Genomic DNA, 23,102 nt, shown 5'->3' with positions numbered 1-23,102 from the left:
GTCCAAGTAATACCTTACGTGAGTAAAGGTCGATCCCACGGAGATCGCCGGCTTGAAGCAAGCTATGGTCATCCTGTAAATCTTAGTCAGGCGGATTCAATTGGTTATGAGTTTTAATAATTGAAAGATAAATAAAACATAAATAAAATAAAGATACTTATGTAATTCATTGGTGGGAATTTCATATAAGCCTTTGGAAATGCTTTGTTACTTCTGAACCTCTGCTTTTCTATTGTCTTCATCCAATCATGCGTGCTCCCTTCCATGCCAAGTTGTATGTTGGTGGATCACCGTTGTCAATGGCTACCATCCGTCCTCTCCGTGAAAATGGTCCAGTTGCGGTTTCTGTACGGCTAATCAACTGTCAGATTTCTCGTCTCGGATGAAAAATACCAGGCACAGCTTCTGCACGGCTAATCATCTATCGGTTCTCATTTGTGTCAGAATAGGATCTCCCTATCCATTTACACACTGTCACTGCGCCCAACATTCGTTAGTTTGAAGCTCGTCACAGTCATCCTGTCCCAGATCCTACTCAAAATACCACAAATAAAGTTTAGACTTTCCTATTATTGGCATGAGATTAATGTATTTTTAAAATCTATTAATGTATTCAATAATATTAATAACAGATGAGATGGGAAGAGAAAAATGGGTAAGAAGTGAAAGATAACAGATGAACGTCAAGGTGGCCAAGTGGAGTAACGAGAGTTTTTCAGATATGAATAACTGGCATTAAGTGTAGAAGTTAATTAGAAAGGGTAATACTGGAAAGAAATCTTGGACACCAAACCCATGTATTGCCACTATATATGGTTATAGATATTGTTATATATGATAGAACTTCTCCCATGCATCTGTTACGTTACATAAAGAAAACCACTCACAGAATGACAATTCATCTTCTATATCTCATTTTCATCTCTATTTCAGTAACAGTTATAAAAAAATCATGTGTAACTTCTTCTTCAATTCTTTACTCTATTAATTTACCTTTTAATTTGTTTCACTTTTTTTTTTCAATTTTTTTTACTTCTATTTCCAATTCAGGATGCACTTCTCAGTATGGAACAATTATTATTAGAATAAAAAAATTGTTATTATAACAAAAATAAATAAAATAGTAAATAGAAAATAGTAGAAAAAATAGTTATTATGATAGAAATCAAAGTTGTCAATCATGCAATGGTACTATTTCAATTTGAAAAGAATAAAAGAAAATCCGAATCTAAATTTATTAGATACTAAATAAAATAAAATTATATAAACGTTATTATTTACCATATAAATTAAATAAAAATTACCAATATTTTTAAATAATATTTTATACAACAACTGCCAAGCAGAACTCACTGAATAGAAAAAAATAATTGAACATCAAACTCCCATATTTTCTTTATATATTGCTATTTTGTTATAGTATAAGTAATAGTTTTAGAATTATTTAAACTAGCGGCTCAACAGGCACGATAGTGCCTGTTCAGCCGCTTTTCTACTGTTTTTCAAGAAATTAATTTTTTAATTAATATATTATTTATTTTTCAAATTTATTAGATAAATATTTTTGTCATTATTTTAATATTGACGTGATCTTATTTATATCATATTTTTTACCTTAAAATTACTATAAAAAATTTTTAAAATGTTTAATTATAAAAGCACACAATAAAGATGTATATATATTATTAGAAAAAATATAGTTAAAAAAATAATGATAATAATATTATCCTGATTAAAAAAGAGTATATATAAATCAAAATACATGTTAGTTATTTACAAAAGATAATTTTACTTAAATGTCATGGATTTTATATTTGTCTTCATTTTTTTAAGTGGTAGGCCAAAATATGAATTTGGATTTGAAGAGGCTTCATTTTCCTATAAATAGTGAAAAAACAAAAGAAATGAGAATGATTGTCTTTTTCGTTTTTGAATATCAAACTATAAGAACAATTAATAAAAAAATAGGACAATATAAAAATTGTGTATCTTGAAAAAAATTTCGTAATTCATCATACATCTCCTTATTAATAATTTCTTGAGTCTTGAAAATATGTCACATTTTTTTACCATAAGAATAATTATATAAACAATTTATGATTATTCAATTAAATTGATTCCTTATCATAGGGACGAATTCAATTAATTCAATTAAAACCTGTAGGATTGGGATATCTTGTTTTGCACTGATTTTTTTTTAAAGACAAAAAAAATGACATTAATCTTAGTTTATGTATGACAAAATGTAAACTAAATGACATTACATCTGATTTATTAGGAATTTATATTTAATAATAGTTACCTGCAATGATATTGTTTATCACCAAAATGAGCTAGTTGTGCTCTTCTGAGTTTATGGCGGGAAAAAAAAGTTAAATTTTTAACATAATTAGTATATACGTCTAAATAGATGATATTATTATTATATATTAAAAATTTATTTCATTACTTTTTATTTTTTTGATCCAATATTTCTCTTTTTATCATTTTTCTGAGTTTTGTTTGCTTTAACTGTATTTTTCCAACTAATAGAATAAATTTTGAGTGAATGAACCTGATTTAATATCACATTTGATTATCTATACCAATATATAATGGGAATACACAGGTTTAGTATCCAATTCTTTCTTCCTCTTTTGCCCCTGTTTCTTTTTTATTAAAAAATGGATTTACCCACGACAGAATTTAAAAACTGAACAACTTCTAATAAAGAAAACTGACACTACTTACTCAGGATACATGATATTTTTTAAAAACTATTAAAATATAAATAATTAATATTAATAATGTTATACTATAATGATAATAACGATATAAATAAAATAACATCAACAAAATATTAATTATTTATTATTTTTTATTAGTATTTTTCATACATAATAGCCCATAATACAACAGTATATAAGTGATCAATATATCATTATAGTACTGATAGTGTATATATATATATATATATATATATATATATATATATATATATTATTAATAGTTATTTCAATGGGACAATAGTATTTAAATTATTAAGAAAAATCTTAGATGTTAGATCCGGACGATCTTGTGGAGTTTGAATATGACTGAGTTCCGAAGCTATTTCTGACCATGATGGATTACATGTCATAGTTAGAAAAATATCCAGTTTTCCTTCTTTAAGAATAATAGTCATTCCATCCTCGTACCGTTGAGTCATGTCTCGACGACTGCCCACGAACGACGATGGTAATATCGTTCTTCTCCCAACGTTTTCTATAACCAATTTTAGAGAAAAGTATTATTAGTTTTAAAGTTTAAATTCAGAAACATGTAATGATCAATCGTGTAGCCATTAAATTGAATAATTACTAGCATTATTCTCTCCTGTGTGCAAAGCATCTTTTAAGCCTTAATACAGTTCAGCTCGAAGTTCCTTTTGTCTTTGTCGAACCCATCTTAACTTACTTGTTTTCATTTTCACATAGTTGTCAACAACATATTCTTGAAGAAGTCGCCCCGCTTCCAAAACTGATGAGTGATCATCGGGGCGGATCTACGAATTTTGAGGATTATAGAAAATTATTAGAAATTGTGAAATGATATATTGGTACAAACTATCATCTATGGAAGTCTATAAATGATATAGCAAATATATGAGTTTGTACTTGGAGCATATAGCTATTATATATCCGGCATGATACTTTGCCGCCACTTTGACTTCGAATATTGATATCCTATCCATGAGTTCCCAATGGAAAAAGAAGAGGATATTGTAGTGGATCGTAATAACCAACGAATTCCTGAATCCTTCGTAGGCTACCAGCATGAGTTTGCACCTTAATATCTCGCCCATGAATCATTGTTTCAACGTCATCACTAACAATTATAGCTGCTACCTGCGACGCAATCGGAAGACTATATTATGGCTGATTAGCGGGTCGCTCTCTAATGACCAAACTACACTCATGTACATCTAACCATTGTGCAAGCTGGCGAAACACATGGATAAAAGGATTATACCGGTGTAGCAATTGTTGTAACTTGAAAACAAGTGTTTCATGTAGTTGTGTGTTCTCCAGCATCCTATTCTGTAACTCGTGCTCAGTATCATATATGTACAGTTGCAAAAAACGTGGCCGCATTCCCTGATCTGGATAAAATCCCCCTATACTGTGATATATTGAGCCTTGAGCACAAAATGTATATATACCACAACCTGTTATAGCCACTTGTTCGTCTATGTGTACACCACACGAAGTGAAGGAAAATACATGATGGTATCCACGAATATGTTTTCTAAAATAGTTTCCTTCTGCAGGAGTCCAGGAAGATTTCAAGCAATTCCTGAGAAGCATTTACTCGGGGAAGAGAGACTTTTTCCCCATTACAGCACATCTCCAACGTCTCATGGTGAGATAGATGTGCGCTACAGTAATGACATGTCCTTGGGATTGGTAGTGGAGTTTGAATTATTGTTACATCCTCTTGAAAATTTCGAGCACAATTGTGGGATGCTCGAACATTTTGTCTAATTTCTGTACTCGTATTAAATTTACATATATTTGGTTACATTCATAATGAAAATCAGAAAATGATTAATTTCGTAACAACTAAAAATATAGTACTTTGTTGATTATAAATACAAAGAATTACTTCCATTATAGTGATAATAAAAAGAGATAAGTAACTATCAAATATTTAAGTGATATTTCAATAATTTTTTTTTAACTTTGTTACATTGTATAATATTGTGATTGTAACACCCTACCACACAGAGCTTTACACCTAGGATGTAAAACAAAGGTGGCGAGGTGCTACGACCTCTGAAATAAAATATATATAATAATACATGACAAAGGATATAGTATACTAGGAGCCTTAACAAAAAATGGGTAAAACAAAAGTGCGAAATAAAAAGCACAATGCTCCGGAGACAAAATAACTTGTGTGTGAAGAAACCTCAAGATCATAGATATGAGTAAGCGAAAGAGTAAAAGAAAGCCAAGAATACAGTGAAACTAGCTCCTGACTCAGGCTGTGAAGCCGAGGCTGGCCGCAGAATATATATACATACATATACAGATATCCCCAAAATACTCAAAATACAGAAATAAGATCCTAACTCTCCTTCAACCTCTATGAGGAAAAAAATAATCAAGTTTCTTGGAGAGCAAGCTAAGTACACACACACACACACACACACACACACACACACACACACACATATATATATATATATACAAACTGAAAACCCAAAATAACCCAGAGACTACTCTGCTTCAGGAATCCAGACGCCTAGCGAGGAGCCTCATGACCTGTATCTGAAAACAACAATGCAGTATAGGATGAGAACCTGAGATTCTCATCATGGTAAAGGTGCCATGCATATAATATATAAGGTCTTGAGAATGCCAGAGGCAATCCTAGAACTCCAACATACAGTTATAAACTTAAGTTCTAAACAGAAGCCATAAATAGGAGTAGGTGACCTAAGAATCCAAAACTTACTTTTTTTTACTTTAAACCTAACATTAATGCCTAACCAATTCACCCTTCCTTTGCTCCTCCATCACCTTAATTCAACATAGACAAACAAACAAATAAATTCACACACAAGTAGGAAACAGGTAGAGCAAATAGCAAGTATAACGGTTAGCAGGGTATATATTCAGTTAGGCAATCCTAAGTAATGCATAGCAAACAAAACAACAAATGCACATGATGTATGCCTATCCTACGGCTGATGATATCATCTGTCAGTTATATAGCCAACCCGACATGTCCTGGTAGCTAACCATGGACTGAAACACCCATGCAGAGCAAGTGGGTTTGAGCTACAACCCCCTTGCAACTACCCGCTTAACCCAGAGCCAGTGGAATAACCACTATTGTGGCTACTACCCAAGCGGGTGTTTAAAGGCTCAACCTGGAGCAAGTGGAAGATCCACTACTGCTGCTATTACCCAGGCATCATAAACATACATTTATTCAATTTGAATTAAGCATGATCATTATCAATTCTCAAACATTAACCTGGAGTAAGCGGGACGAACCACTGATGAGCGGATAATTTATACGCTTTTTGGCATTATTTTTAGCATGTTTTTAGTATGTTTTAGTTAGTTTTTAGTATATTTTTATTAGTTTTTAGTTAAAATTCACTTTTCTGGACTTTACTATGAGTTTGTGTGTTTTTCTATGATTTCAGGTATTTTCTGGCAGAAATTGAGGGACCTGAGCAAAAATCTGATTCAGAGGCTGAAAAGGACTGCAGATGCTGTTGGATTCTGACCTCCCTGCACTCGAAGTGGATTTTCTGGAGCTACAGAAGCCCAATTGGTGCGCTTTCAACGGCGTTGGAAAGTAGACATCCTGGGCTTTCCAGAAATGTATAATAGTTCATACTTTGCCCGAGATTTGATGGCCCAAACCGGCGTTCCAAATCAGCTCAAGAATGCCCGGCGTTAAACGCCGAAACTGGCACAAAAGCTGGCGTTTAACTCCAAGAAAAGTCTCTACACATGAATGCTTCAATGCTCAGCCCAAGTGATGTGTGGAAAGCGATCCAACACAAAACTCACCGGCAAGTGTACCGGGTCGCATCAAGTAATAATAACTCACGTGAGTGAGGTCGATCCCACAGGGATTGAAGGATTGAGCAATTTTAGTTCGGTGGGTGATTCAGTCAAGCGAATCAAGCTTTGGTTGAGTTGTTTGTGTTGAACAGAAAGTAAATGACATTAAAAGTAAAAGGGAGAAGGGAAAATTGCAGTAAAATAAAGAACAGAGAAGTAAAAGTGTAGAAACTTAAAGAGCAAGAAAGGTAAATGACTGAAACTTAAAGTGCAAGAAACTTAAATTGCAGTAACTTAAATGGCAAGAAAGGTAAATGACTTGAATATAAAAGGGAATTGAGGAATGGGATTGCAAGAATTAAACAAAGAACAAGTGAATTACAGTAAATGGTTGGGCAGAAAGTAGATCAAAAGCAATAAGCATGCAACAGAATTCAAGTAAAATTCTGCAGAGGTTCACAGATGAACCAAAAGTGATCTCAGGATCCCAAGGGCTTAGGTAGCAAAGCCTAAGACCCAATTTCCTTCCCAGATCTAGATTCAGTAAGCAATTGACAGAAAATTGAAGAAGAAGCAATTGAATAACAGAATTGAAAGTGAATTGTGCAGTAAAATTAATGCAGAGAGATTGAATGGGAATTGGGACAGAATTTCCCCAATTTCACACACCCAATACTCAGAGAACAGAAAGTAGAATTGCCCAAGAGATTCGAGGAAGGAGACTCTCCTTTGATCCTCTTAGTTCTTGGTCAAATTCTTTCCAGAAGGTGAAAGCAAGTAAAATTGCAAAGTAATTGAAAATTTAAAAGTGAGTGCCAAGGTAGCTAAAAGAGGTGAAAAGTCCAGCCCCAATTACATCAAACTAAGTCCTATTTATACACTTTCTATTCTTGGATGATGGGATTTGGATGGGCTTTTGGATTGGTGAAGAATTGGATTCAAATTAATTTTTAATTTGAATTTCAGCCCAAGATCCACTTCCAGGAGGCTGCCCTGCCCTTGTGGAGGGCAGGGCAGAAAATTGATGCATGGCACAAAGATTTGGTGCGGCGTGGTTGCTTGTTGGTGCGAGTTGGTGCGCACGTTTTGCTTCTTGGTGCGCCACACAAGATCCTGCCCGCGCCAAGGGCAGGGCGGGGAGTTTTGGATGCGCCAGAATTTGAGACGCGCGCGGCTGGTGCTGCCAGATGCAAAATTGATGCGCCAGGAAAGGAGATTGGCGCGCGGGACGCGCGTTGGTGCCTTGGAGGCTGCCCTGCCCGCGCCAAGGGCAGGGCAGGATTGGGTTGGTGCGGCCAGAGAGGAACGCGCGCGCCAGGATCGTGCCAAGGGAGAAATTTTGGTGCGCCATGGAGAAAAATTGGTGCGCCATTCAAATTTCTGCCCTGCCCGCGCCAAGGGCAGGGCAATGACCAATCCTCCATGCCGTGGGTTCGAGTCTGGGACCTTGCAAACACGCTACTCATTTTTCTTTATTTCTTGGCATGGCAATTGGTCTCAAGGCTTGGCTTCCTCATGGTTCTTGGTTCGAAACTTGTAGCTTGCATGGGTGCCATTTTCTCTTGGATTTCTTTCCTCATGGAGCACGATCCTGCCCTCCACAAGGGCAGGGCAGAATTTGTTTCTCATGGCTCCAAGGCACCATTTTGTGCTCTGCCCTTGAAGTGGGCAGGGCAGAATCGCCTATGCTTGGCTCGGTCACTAATGCTGCCCTCCTAGAGGGCAGTCTGCCCTTGTGGAGGGCAGAGTTGCTTCTCCCTTTAGTTACGGCACACTTCCCCTTTCCTTTGCCACGCTTTTCTTCTCTTGTGTCACACTTCTTAGGCCACGCTTTTCATTTTCTTTTCTTTTTCTTCACCTAAAATAAACCAAACAACCACTCAAAGTATCACAAAAATCAAGAGGCTTATAAATCCATTAAAATGCAATTAAAATTAGCTTAAACCTCATGATTTATCATTAATTTCATAGTGGTTACTTGATTTAGAGAAGTTATGCATTTTCACTCCAAATCCTTTACTTATGATGCAAGAAAGTGCATAAATGCTAACTAAACAAGTGAAATTAGCTTGAAAAATGGGTATATGATGACTTGTCATCACAACACCAAACTTAAACCTTGCTTGTCCCCAAGCAAGCATCAAAACTAAGAGTAGATGATATGAAATAGAAAAGCACATAAATCCTTATTATGCAGATAGCAGAACTTCAATTCATGGGGCATTTATGCAGACAATGATACTCACTTATTGTTGCTGCTGCATAATACATATCTTGCATCAAAGGTTTGCTAACTTGCTGTTATAAGACTCTTCCTTTTACTCACTCCCTTGCTAACTCTTCTTGGCTTATAATGCTTTAACAAGCTTTTTATTCTTTAAGGGGTTTGGTGTTAAATGTTGCAGCTTAGCCTTTGGCTTCATTTTCTTTTATTTTGCTCAACATCTTTCCACCACAGACACTTAGTTCACTCAATTATCCTTAGGATCATTGATGCCCAGCATCTCTTTGGATCACTAAGTGCTTTGTATCTAAGTTGCTCTTTATTGTGGACTTTCAATTGGCCATCCCAAATCAGTTGATCTAAGTGACCGGGTTTCAAAATACCCCTTAGAATTTACTCATCCAAGCAGATCTTAGTACAAGAACACCACAGGCATTTGTCCTAAGGTTCAAACCATTGGTGTCCAACCTTTATTCTTTATTTTTCTTGCCATTTTGGCTTTTTCTTTCTTTCTTTTCTTTCTGTTTTTGTTACCAAGGGTGTTTCATTATAGATAGAAGTCTTTGTAACAGCAAGCTAACTCACAAGTAATGAGAATGATATTATGCAACACTTATTTGATGAGTTATGCATTTAATCAACACATGTGCCACCACCAACTTCCATTCATACTCATGCAACATTGGATTTTTCTCTTTTCAATTCAAACCAAACTCTTTTATTCAAGCATATGGAAACAAAGCAAGATTTAAAGCTAAGTGATGGATACAAGCATTATGCAGACTTGACATTTTCACAAGCTATTTATTGACTATCCTAAAATGATAAACAAGGAACAGATAATGCATAAAGCAAAGGAAAATAAATGATGGAGGCATATCATGTTTCAGACATGCATCTCCTTATTAGAAAATTGAAAGAAGGGGGAATGAAAGAACTTTGCCACCTTCTAATGATCATGGCTGCTGCTTGATTCTCCCTTCTTCTTCTTTCTCTTCCCTGTCTTGGAGTAGTCTCGGACCTCTTCACTAGGACACCTTCTAGCCCAAACAGAATCTAAGAGTCCTTTGAGCCCAAAAGTTTCCAATGTGCCAAAGGTTGATTCAGTGTGTAGCCGAGTTTTTGCTTGTTGTTTAGCTAAGAATTCAGGGCATTGCTCAAATGGCTTGATCTCAGGATTGAGTGTTGGCAAATTGTGGGTCAAGTACTCCAACCTTGCTTGCATGTTTTCATCATATTCTATTCTGTGTGCATGTCTGACTTCTCCCAATGTATGATGAACATTCTTCCATTGATAAAGGTTGTGACTATATTCCGATGCTTTAGCTTGACTGAAATACAGCTTGTCATATGATTCCTTGAATTCTTTGTATTGTTCTTTTTGCCCTTCAAGGATCTGTGTTTGAAATTCTTGCTGCTGAGTCATCATCTGTTGTTGCCATCTCTCTTGTCTTTCCTCCATTTGATGCTGCCAAGCTTCTCTTGCTTCTTTTTCTTTCAAGAATTGCTCCATAAATTCAGGATGGGGCTCTTGATATTTCTCTTGGCCCTCTTGACTTTGGCTTTGTTGGATCTGCATAAGTTGATTCTGACCTTGTTGAGCCTGCATGAGTTGCTGAGTTAACTCTTCAATTGATTTTTGCAATTGGCTCATATCTATGGCATCATAAGCCTGATTTCGTCCTTCCTCTCTTTGTGTTCTCCTTTGTCTAGGAGCTACCACCCCTTCTTGATTCTCTTCTTCATTGACTCCTTCCATGCTCTTCTTGGTAATCCATTTTCCCACCTTCACTTTTGTCATGTCTTCATCTTCAAAGATCACATTGGCCCTGTTACATAGCCTGAGAATGGTACTTGGATGCCCAAGGCCTTTTGAAGTGCTTGTGCTATCGGCCATTTCCTGAATGCTGTTGGCTATGAGTTGTGCAACATTGATCTCACCTCCATGCAAGATGCAGTGTGTCAAGAGAGCTCTTTTGATTGTAACCCAAGAGGCATTTCCAGTAGGAAGAATAGATCTCCTCACTATCTCAAACCATCCTTTAGCCACAGGAGTGAGATTGATTCTTCTTATGTGACTTGGAACCCCCTTTGAGTCTCTTTCCTAATCTGTGTTTTCCATGCATATTCCTTGCAGGATCTCATCAGGATCGTTTTTCTTTTGCAATCTAGCTTCATAGCTCAGCTCTGGATAAGTTATGGTTCTCAGCTTGAGAGCTCTTGTGATGGCAGCAGGGCTAAAACTCACTTCAACCCCTCGGACATAGCTTGTGTAGGGAGTACTGTTTTTGTTTTCTTTGGCAGCATTTGCATAAAACTCCTTGATCATTACAGCACTTATGTCAGTCAGAGGAGCGCACAAGAGTTCCCACCTTCTTTCTCGAGTGATCTGCTTCATGATGGGATAGTCTCCTTCCCTCAAATCAAAGCCTTTCTCATAAATGATATTCTTTGCCACCATGAACCTATGGTATCTCCCCTCATGAAATTGGGACCTAAATTTGATTGCATCAAAGTTTGGGGGTTCGGTTATCATAGGCTCTTTTCCCGGCCTTCTTTGTGAGCTTGAGGAGACCATTAGAATTAAGGTGAAAAGAAGGAAGATGTGAGAGTAAAAGAAGGAATATGTGTTGTATATAGGATGAACTTCGGTTCGGTTTAGATATGTGAGGAGAGGGAATTAAGTTGGTTTTGGAAGTAGAAGAGAGAATGTGGTTTTTAATGTGAAGATGGCTTGAATGAAATGGAGTGTATGCTGGGTGAGTATACGGTTATTTACAGGCAATGCTTCCAAGCCTTTCAACAAAACCACAATGAATGAATGAGGAGGGAACCGTGAGTGTCCATGAAGGGTTGAGATTGGTTTGCTTATTTAAAGAATGCATGGGATGGACGGCTTGCATGCATGGTTGAGGCTTGACAGGGATTCACCTCCCATTGGTTGCATGTATTTAAGTGTCCAAGAATGCATGCATGCAGATTTTGTTTCCCCATGAACACGTTCCCCTAGGCACATGTGACCTCCCTCACATGGCTCCTCATAGCCGTGGTCTTTCTTGAGCTTTGTCTTAATCTTCTTCTCCTGCAAGAGTCAAGATAGCTAGCCTTAGACCATTAATAAGGTTGTTGGCAATTAATTTGTATTAAAGAGAAAGAATTGTTTTGTATATATAAAAATTTTTTTATGGTCATTTGTGTCCCTTAATTAAAGCTGTTGAAGTTTGGTGAACACCAAACTTATCTTTTATTAAAGGAATGGCCGAACAACACAAACTACTCTCACAATTGATGCATTTTTCAAACAAATTGATGTATGATCTTCTTGTCTGTATGGTTTTGAGTCCATGATTGGAAAATGATCCCCTGAATCTTGTTGCATAAGCGGACACCAAACTTAGTGTTTGGTCACATGCTTTATCAAAAGTCTTATGCATAATGAAATTGGGTGTGCCTTAAGGCACACCAAACTTTAGAAGTTTGCCATGTGCTTCAAAATGACATGTGCATTTACCAAGCATGAAAATTCAAAACCATGTTTAGAAGAATCATAGTTTATTAAGTAAAAGGAAAGACAGAAATCTTAAACCATGGGTTGCCTCCCATGAAGCGCTCTTTTATTGTCATTAGCTTGACATTAACCTCCCTTTAAGGTGGTTGATGTTGGTGATGTCTCAGCTTGTCACCTCTCACTGTCAGTTTCTCTGTGTGCTTTGATGCTCAATCTCCATATGCTCAAGAGAAAGGATTTTGTTGACAGTGTAATAGTCTTCTGCTCCCTGCTGTTGGTATATTAATTGCACCTTATCACCCTTAGAGAATCCTTCAGTTGGGATTTTCTTGTTCTTCCACCCTTTGTGAGCCTTTTTCTTATTCTTCACCTTTTTCTTGCTTGTTGATCTTCCTTTCTTGACAGTTACGTGAGTTGTGATGCCTTCCTTCTTGTTGATTACTCCTACTTCCTTGTGATGCCCATTTTCTTCTTGTATCTGGTTGTTTACTTGTTCTACTCCCTTTTCAGTTGGTTGCTCTGGAAGAAGATCATCACTTATTCTGCTTGTTTCTTCATTCTTTTGCAATTCTGGGAGAACTTTCAGGATAATGCTCTCCTCATGCATCCTAAGAGTTAACTCTCCTTGCTCTATGTCCACAATGGCTCTAGCCGTGGCCAAAAATGGCCGCCCAAGTATTATGGAGTCATTTTCATTTTCTGAAGAGTCCAGGATCACAAAGTCTGCCGGATAGATGAACTTTCCAACCTTGACTAAAAGGTTCTCAATCAGCCCCTTAGGATAGATTATTGATTGATCCACCAGTTCCAAAGTCATCCCTGTTGGTTTCACTTCCTCTATGCCAAGCTTTTTCACTAGAGAATATGGGATTAGATTTATGCTTGCTCCTAGATCGCACATCCCCTTGTTGATAAACAAGTTCCCAATAGTGCATGATAAGAAAAATCCTCCAGGATCTTCAAGCTTGGGAGGAAGTCCCTTTTTGATGAGTGCACTACACTCTTCACTAAGCATCACAGTTTCCTTCTCATTCCAACTTCTTTTCTTGTTGATGAGCTCCTTTAGAAACTTAGCATACAGTGGCATTTGTTCCAAGGCTTCTGCCAGAGGTATGTTAATTTCTAATTTCTTGAAAGTTTCAAGAAACTTGTGGAAGTGCTGGTCCTTTGTTTCCTTGTGAAATCTTTGTGGGTAAGGCAGTGGTGGTGTTGAGCTCTTCACCACTTGATACTGTTTTGGAGTTGGTTCCTCCATGATTTGCTTGCCCTTCTTTGAACTCTGTAGCTTGTTTTCTTCCTCTGTGAGCTTTTCTGAAGCATTCTTGCTTATCTTGTCCTTGTTACTTGCTTCAGTGTCCTTTGTTGGCTCAGTGATATCTTCCATAGGCTTCTGAGTTACTTCTTGGTTGCCATCTGTCAACACCCTTCCACTTCTTAGTTGCACCACCTTGCATTCTTCCTTTGGGTTGGGAATGGTATCACTAGGTAGTGAACTTGAGGGTTTCTCAACAGAGATCTTCTTGGAGATTTGGCCAATTTGCCTCTCTAAGTTCTTCATGGCAGCATCTTGATTCTTGGTGGTTTGTTCTTGGCTTTTCATTAGTTTTTCCATGAGTACTTCTAGATTGGTAATCCTTTGTGAATCTTGTGTGATGGGTTGGTTTTGGGGTGGTGATGGATGAAGATAGGTGGTTTGGTTAGTTGGGTGGTTATTGGGTGGGTATTGGTTAGAATTTGGGTGGTTGTTTTGTGGTTTTCTGTATGAGTTTTGGTTAGTGTTTGGCTGGGAGTTATGGTTTGTGTTTTTCCAATTGTTTTGACCTGTGTTTCTTTGCCATGGTTGTTGGTTTTGGTTATGGTTGTCTCCCCATCTAAGGTTTGGGTGATTCTTCCAAGATGGATTGTAGGTATCTCCATAGACCTCATTTGTTCCCTGATTCTGGTTGTGCAAGTATTGAACCTGCTCTTGTTGTTGCTCCTCTTGAGTTTCTTCACTTTGCACCCAAGTGTTTGGAGGTTGGCTTGTGGTGCTCACTGCTGCCACTTGCAAGCCATCAATCCTCTTAGCCATTTGCTCAAATTGTTGTTGAATCTGTTGTTGCATCATCTTGTTTTGAGCTAAGATTGAATCAACTCCTTCCAACTCCATGACTCCTCTTCTCTGTGATGGTTGACGTTGTCTTTGATGAGAAAAGAAGTATTGGTTGTTGGCCACCATATCAATGAGGTTTCGAGCTTCCTCTGTGGTTTTCATGAGTTGTAGAGAGCCTCCAGCAGAATGATCAAGAGCTTCTTGAGCTTTAAGGGTGAGACCTTCATAGAAGTTTTGTAGCTTGTCCCACTCAGTGAACATCTCTGGTGGACATTTCCTCAATAGAGCCTTGTATCTCTCCCATGCTTCATATAAGCTCTCGGCCTCCAATTGAGTGAAGGTTTGAACCTCTGTCTTCAACCTTAGAACTCTTTAAGGGGGGTAGAATTTGGCAAGAAACTTGCTCACCAAGTCATCCCAAGTGTTGATGCTTTCTTTTGGAAAAGTCTCTAGCCATTGAGTTGCTTTGTCCCTGAGAGAGAATGGGAAGAGTAGCAACTTATAGCTATCAGGGGGCACACCATTTGTCTTCACTGTGTCACAGATTCTCAAAAAGGTGGACAAATGTTGGTTTGGGTCCTCCAAAGGCCCTCCTCCAAAAGAACAATTGTTTTGCACCAGAGTAATGAGTTGTGGCTTGAGTTCAAAGTTGTTGGCATTGACATTGGGAGTGAGAATGCTGCTCCCACAATGCTTGGCATTTGCAAAGGTGTATGAAGCCAAAACTCTTCTCTGTTGGTCATCGTTGGCTCTTCCTTCAGGTTGAGTGGTATCTCTTTCCATGTCTTGGAATTCCTCCTCAGATTCTTCTTCTTCTCCAACAATATTCTTCCCTCTTTCAGCTCTTCTGATTCTCCTGAGAGTTCTTTGATCAATTTCAGAAATAATGTGGGAAGATCTTCCTATACCTGACATACAAACACACAACAATAAACACACAAACCCAGAGAGTTAACAAAACTTCAATCTATTGCTAGAATGAGGTTTTGGTTGGTTAGTTTAAGCAAAATCTCAAACAGTTAATGTGTTAGTGAGAGTTAGAACAACAGAAAAGTAAAAATGCTTAATCTAGATCTCCACCTCACTTAATCATTGTCAATCTATTTCAATCCCCGGCAACGGCGCCAAAAACTTGATGTGTGGAAAGCGATCCAACACAAAACTCACCGGCAAGTGTACCGGGTCGCATCAAGTAATAATAACTCACGTGAGTGAGGTCGATCCCACAGGGATTGAAGGATTGAGCAATTTTAGTTCGGTGGGTGATTCAGTCAAGCGAATCAAGCTTTGGTTGAGTTGTTTGTGTTGAACAGAAAGTAAATGACATTAAAAGTAAAAGGGAGAAGGGAAAATTGCAGTAAAATAAAGAACAGAGAAGTAAAAGTGCAGAAACTTAAAGAGCAAGAAAGGTAAATGACTGAAACTTAAAGTGCAAGAAACTTAAATTGCAGTAACTTAAATGGCAAGAAAGGTAAATGACTTGAATATAAAAGGGAATTGAGGAATGGGATTGCAAGAATTAAACAAAGAACAAGTGAATTACAGTAAATGGTTGGGCAGAAAGTAGATCAAAAGCAATAAGCATGCAACAGAATTCAAGTAAAATTCTGCAGAGGTTCACAGATGAACCAAAAGTGATCTCAGGATCCCAAGGGCTTAGGTAGCAAAGCCTAAGACCCAATTTCCTTCCCAGATCTAGATTCAGTAAGCAATTGACAGAAAATTGAAGAAGAAGCAATTGAATAACAGAATTGAAAGTGAATTGTGCAGTAAAATTAATGCAGAGAGATTGAATGGGAATTGGGACAGAATTTCCCCAATTTCACACACCCAATACTCAGAGAACAGAAAGTAGAATTGCCCAAGAGATTCGAGGAAGGAGACTCTCCTTTGATCCTCTTAGTTCTTGGTCAAATTCTTTCCAGAAGGTGAAAGCAAGTAAAATTGCAAAGTAATTGAAAATTTAAAAGTGAGTGCCAAGGTAGCTAAAAGAGGTGAAAAGTCCAGCCCCAATTACATCAAACTAAGTCCTATTTATACACTTTCTATTCTTGGATGATGGGATTTGGATGGGCTTTTGGATTGGTGAAGAATTGGATTCAAATTAATTTTTAATTTGAATTTCAGCCCAAGATCCACTTCCAGGAGGCTGCCCTGCCCTTGTGGAGGGCAGGGCAGAAAATTGATGCATGGCACAAAGATTTGGTGCGGCGTGGTTGCTTGTTGGTGCGAGTTGGTGCGCACGTTTTGCTTCTTGGTGCGCCACACAAGATCCTGCCCGCGCCAAGGGCAGGGCGGGGAGTTTTGGATGCGCCAGAATTTGAGACGCGCGCGGCTGGTGCTGCCAGATGCAAAATTGATGCGCCAGGAAAGGAGATTGGCGCGCGGGACGCGCGTTGGTGCCTTGGAGGCTGCCCTGCCCGCGCCAAGGGCAGGGCAGGATTGGGTTGGTGCGGCCAGAGAGGAACGCGCGCGCCAGGATCGTGCCAAGGGAGAAATTTTGGTGCGCCATGGAGAAAAATTGGTGCGCCATTCAAATTTCTGCCCTGCCCGCGCCAAGGGCAGGGCAATGACCAATCCTCCATGCCGTGGGTTCGAGTCTGGGACCTTGCAAACACGCTACTCATTTTTCTTTATTTCTTGGCATGGCAATTGGTCTCAAGGCTTGGCTTCCTCATGGTTCTTGGTTCGAAACTTGTAGCTTGCATGGGTGCCATTTTCTCTTGGATTTCTTTCCTCATGGAGCACGATCCTGCCCTCCACAAGGGCAGGGCAGAATTTGTTTCTCATGGCTCCAAGGCACCATTTTGTGCTCTGCCCTTGAAGTGGGCAGGGCAGAATCGCCTATGCTTGGCTCGGTCACTAATGCTGCCCTCCTAGAGGGCAGTCTGCCCTTGTGGAGGGCAGAGTTGCTTCTCCCTTTAGTTACGGCACACTTCCCCTTTCCTTTGCCACGCTTTTCTTCTCTTGTGTCACACTTCTTAGGCCACGCTTTTCATTTTCTTTTCTTTTTCTTCACCTAAAATAAACCAAACAACCACTCAAAGTATCACAAAAATCAAGAGGCTTATAAATCCATTAAAATGCAATTAAAATTAGCTTAAACCTCATGATTTATCATTAATTTCATAGTGGTTACTTGATTTAGAGAAGTTATGCATTTTCACTCCAAATCCTTTACTTATGATGCAAGAAAGTGCATAAATGCTAACTAAACAAGTGAAATTAGCTTGAAAAATGGGTATATGATGACTTGTCATCACCAAGCACACACCAAGTGGGCCCGAAAGTAGATTTTTATGTCATTTACTCATCTTTGTAAACCCTAGGCTACTAGTTCTCTACAAATAGGACCTTTTGCTATTGTATTTTCATCTTTGGATCTTAGATCATCTTTAGATCTTTGAATCTTTTGATCACGTTTTGGGGGCTGGCCTCACGGCCATGCCTAGACCTTGTTCTTATGTATTTTCAATGGTGGAGTTTCTACACACCATAGATTAAGGTGTGGAGCTCTGCTGTACCTCGAGTATTAATGCAATTACTATTGTTCTTCTATTCAATTCAGCTTATTCTTGTTCTAAGATATTCATTCGTACCCAAGAACATGATGAATGTGATGATTATGTGACGCTCATCATCATTCTCACTTATGAACGTGTGCCTGACAACCACCTCCGTTCTACAAGCAAACAAGGCTTGAATGTTTATCTCTTGGATTCCTTAACCAGAATCTTCGTGGTATAAGCTAGAATTGATGGCGGCATTCAAGAGAATCCGGAAGGTCTAAACCTTTTCTGTGGTATTCTGAGTAGGATTCAATGATTGAATGACTGTGACGAGCTTCAAACTCCTGAAGGCTAGGCGTTAGTGACAGACGCAAAAGAATCAATGGATTCTACTCCAACCAGATTGAGAACTGACAGATGATTAGCCGTGCCGTGACAGGGTGCGTTGAACATTTTCACTGAGAGGACGGGACTGTAGCCACTGACAATGGTGATGCCCAACATACAGCTTACCATGGAAAGGAGTAAGAAGGATTGGATGAATACAGTAGGAAAGCAGAGAGACGGAAGGGACAAAGCATCTCCATACGCTTATCTGAAATTCTCACCAATGAATTACATAAGTATCTCTATCTTTATTTTATGCTTTATTCATATATCATCCATAACCATTTGAGTTTGCCTGACTAAGATTTACAAGGTGACCATAGCTTGCTTCATACCTCCGTGGGATCGACCCTTACTCGCGTAAGGTTTATTACTTGGATGACCCAGTGCACTTGCTGGTTAGTTGTGCGAAGTTGTGATAAAGAGTTGAGATTGCAATTGAGCGTACCATGTTGATGGCGCCATTGATGATCACAATTTCGTGCACCAAGTTTTTGGCGCCGTTGCCGGGGATTGTTGAGTTTGGACAACTGACGGTTCATCTTGTTGCTTAGATTAGGCATTTTTCTTCAGAGTTCTTAAGAATGAATTCTAGTGTTTCAAGGTGATGCTCTTATCATCACCAAAGCTGATTGATTCTCATCAATTTAGCTCTTGAATGTAATGTCCTGCTGAAGCTTGGCTAGCCATGTCTAATTTCTTTAGACTGAAGCTTTAGACTAACATTGCATGATTCCTAGAATTCTCATTAAGAATTTTGATATCTTTATTTTCTTTTCCACTTAATTTTCGAAAAATCCAAAAAAAAAATTTACAAAATCATAAAAACCAAAAATATTTTATGTTTCTTGTTGAGTCTAGTGTCTCATGCTAAGTTTGGTGTCAATTGCATGTTTCTATTCTTCTTGCATTCATTTATGTGTCTTAAGTGATCTTCAAGATGTTCTTGATGATTTTCTTGCTCTGATCTTTGAATTCTCTTGTCTTGAGTGTTTTGTTGTTTTTCATATAAATTCTCATTTTGTTAGTGTCAGTAGTATACAAATTGCTAAGTTTGGTGTCTTACGTGCATTGTGTATTTGATTTTAGTTGCATTTTGATTATTTCTCATTACTAAAAAATCCAAAAAATTTTTAATTTGTGTCTTTTCAAGTCAATAATACAGAGAATTGAAGATTCAGAACATTCAGCAGAGGAATTACACAGAAAAGCTGGGCGTTCAAAACGCCCAATGAAGAAGGAAAACTGGCGTTTAAACGCCAGCCAGGGTGCTTGGTTGGGCGTTTAACACCCAAAAGGGTAGTATTTTGGGCGTTAAACGCCAGAATGGATACCATTCTGGGCGTTTAACGCCAGGATGGCACAAGAGGGAAGATTTTGTTTTCAATGCAAATTTTTTTTCTAGTTTTCAAAATTTTTCAAAATCAAATCTTTTTCAAATCATATCTTTTCAATCAAATCTTTTTCAAAATCAATTTCTTTCCATTTTCAAAGATACTTGCTAACAATTAATGATTCGATTCAACAATTTAAGTATGTTGCCTTTTCTGTTGAGAAAGGTTTAATGTTTGAATCATATCTTTTCTTGTTAGCCAAGTCATTGATTTTCAAAATCAAATCTTTTTCAAAATAGTTTTCAATCATATCTTTTCACTTTCTAATTTCAAAATCTTTTTCAAAAATTACTTGATTTTTTTTCCACTATTAGTTTTCGAAAATTAATTAGTGTTTTTCAAAATGTTTTTAAAATCTTTTTAATTATTTTCGAAAATTCTTCCCTTCTTCTCACATCCTTCTATTTATGGACTAACACTACTCCTCAATGCACAATTCGAACTCCATCTTTCATTGATAAGTTCAAATTTTCTACCTCTTCCTTCTAATTTTCTTTTCCTCTGACACCTCAAGGAATCTCTATACTGTGACATAGAGGATTCCATATTTTCTTGTTCTTTTCTCTTTCATATGAGTAGGAGCAAAGACAAAAGCATTCTTGTTGAGGCTGACCCTGAACCTGAAAGGACCTTGAAGCGAAAGCTAAGAGAAGCTAAGGCACAACTCTCTATAGAGGATCTAACAGAAATCTTCAAAGAAGAAGACATGGCAGCCAAAAACAACAACAATGCCAACAATGCAAGGAAGGTGCTGGGTGACTTTACTGCACCTACTCCCGACTTCTATGGGAGAAGCATCTCTATCCCTGCCATTGGAGCAAACAACTTTGAGCTTAAGCCTCAATTAGTTTCTCTAATACAACAGAATTGCAAGTTCCATGGACTTCCATTAGAAGATCCTCATCAGTTTTTAGCTGAATTCTTGCATATCTGTGACACTGTCAAGACTAATGGGGTTGACCCTGAGGTCTACAAACTTATGCTATTCCCTTTTGCTGTAAGAGACAGAGCTAGGATATGGTTGGATTCACAACCTAAAGAAAGCCTGAACTCTTGAGAAAAGCTAGTCAATGCCTTCTTGGCAAAGTTCTTTCCACCTCAAAAATTGAGTAAGCTTAGAGTGGAAGTCCAAACCTTCAGACAAAAGGAAGGAGAATCCCTCTATGAAGCTTGGGAAAGATATAGACAATTGATCAGAAAGTGTCCCTCTGACATTGGTGCACGAAATTGCAATCACACTTTTGCAATCCGCACAACTAACCAGCAAGTGCACTGGGTCGTCCAAGTAATACCTTACGTGAGTAAGGGTCGATCCCACGGAGATTATTGGTTTGAAGCAAGCTATGTTTATTTTATTATTCTTAGTCAGGATATTAATTAAAATTATCAGTTGGAATTATTAGAAAAATAAAAGAGTGAGGAACAGTTACTTGTTGTGCAGTAGTGGAGAATATGTTGGAGTTTTGGAGATGCTTTGTCTCATTTATTCCTGTAATGTAATATTCAACTCAATTGTTTGTAAAGTTCCATCCATGGCAAGATGTATGTAGGGTGTCACCATTGTCAGTGGCTACTTCCCATCCTCTCAGTGAAAACGGTCCAGATGCTCTGTCACAGCATGGCTAATCAGCTGTTAGTTCTCGATCATGTTGGAGTAGGATCCATTGATCCTTTTGCGTTTGTCATCACGCCCAGCAATCGCGAGTTTGAAGCTCGTCACCGCCATTCAATCCTTGAATCCTACTCGGAATACCACAGACAAGGTTTAGACTTTCCGGATCCTCAAGAGTGGCCGCCATCAATTCTAGCTTTTACCACGAAGATTCTGATTAAAGAAGCTAAGAGATGCTCATTCAATCTGATGTAGAATGGAGGTGTTTGTCAAGCACACGTTCATGGGTTGAGGGAGGTGATGAGTGTCACGGATCATCACCTCCTTCATAATTAAGCGCGAATAAACATCTTAGATAGGAACACACACACGTTTGAGTGAAATAGAAACAATTGCATTAATTCATCGAGACGCTGCAGAGCTCCTCACCCCCAACAATGGAGTTTAGAGACTCATGCCGTCAAAGTGTATAAAATTCAGATCTGAAAATGTCATGAGGTACAAAATAATTCTCTAACAGTTGTTTAAATAGTAAACTAGTAACCTAGGTTTGCAGAATATGAGTAAACTAAGATAATTGGTGCAGAAATCCACTTCTGGGGCCCACGTGGTGTGTGCTGGGGCTGAGACTAAAGCTATCCACGAATTGAGGCTTTTCTTGGAGTTGAACTCCAAGTTATAACGTGTTTTGGGCGTTCAACTCCGGATCATGACGTGTTTCTGGCGTTTAACTCCAGACAGCAGCATGTACTTGGCGTTCAACGCCAAGTTACGTCATCTAGCTTCTCGCAAAGTATGAACTATTATATATTGCTGGAAAGCTCTGGATGTCTACTTTCCAACGCCGTTGAGAGCGCGCCAATTGGACGCATGTAGCTCCAGAAAATCCATTTCGAGTGCAAGGAGGTCAGGATCCAACAACATCAGCAGTCCTTTTTCAGCCTAACTCAGATTTTTGCTCAGCTCCCTCAATTTCATCCAGAAAATACCTGAAATCACAGAAAAACACACAAACTCATAGTAAAGTCCAGAAATATGATTTTTGCCTAAAAACTAATAATATTTAACTAAAAACCAATTAAAACATGCTAAAATCTACATGAAATTACCCCCAAAAAGCGTATAAAATATCCGCTCATCACAACACCAAACTTAAACTGTTGCTTGTCCTCAAGCAACTAGATAAATAAAATAGGATAACAAGAAATTAAGAAGCAATAATATTTCAGAGTTTTAAGTGAAGCTCAGATTCTAATTGGATGAGCGGGGCTAGTAGCTTTTTGCTTCTGAACAGTTTTGGCATCTCACTTTATCCTTTGAAATTCAGAATGATTGGCATCCATAGGAACTCAGAATTCAGATAGTATTATTGATTCTCCTAGTTTAGTATGTTGATTCTTGAACACAGCTACTTAATGAGTCTTGGCCGTGGCCCTAAGCACTTTGTTTTCCAGTATTACCACCGGATACTGGTGCACGAAATTATGATCATCAATGGCGCCATCAACATGGTACGCTCATTGCAATCTCAACTCTATCACAACTCCGCACAACTAACCAGCAAGTGCACTGGGTCGTCCAAGTAATAAACCTTACGCGAGTAAGGGTCGATCCCACGGAGATTGTTGGTATGAAGCAAGCTATGGTCACCTTGTAAATCTTAGTCAGGCAGACTCTGATGTAACGGAAAACGATCCGACACAAAACTCACCGGCAAGTGCACCGGGTCGCATCAAGTAATAATAACTCACGGGAGTGAGGTCGATCCCACAGGGATTGAAGGATTGAGCAATTTTAGTTTAGTGGTTGATTTAGTCAAGCGAATCAAGAT

Source organism: Arachis stenosperma, chromosome 9 (genome assembly GCF_014773155.1).
Source record: "Arachis stenosperma cultivar V10309 chromosome 9, arast.V10309.gnm1.PFL2, whole genome shotgun sequence".
In the NCBI taxonomy this organism is placed as follows: Eukaryota; Viridiplantae; Streptophyta; class Magnoliopsida; order Fabales; family Fabaceae; genus Arachis; species Arachis stenosperma.
This window is presented reverse-complemented; position numbering follows the sequence as displayed.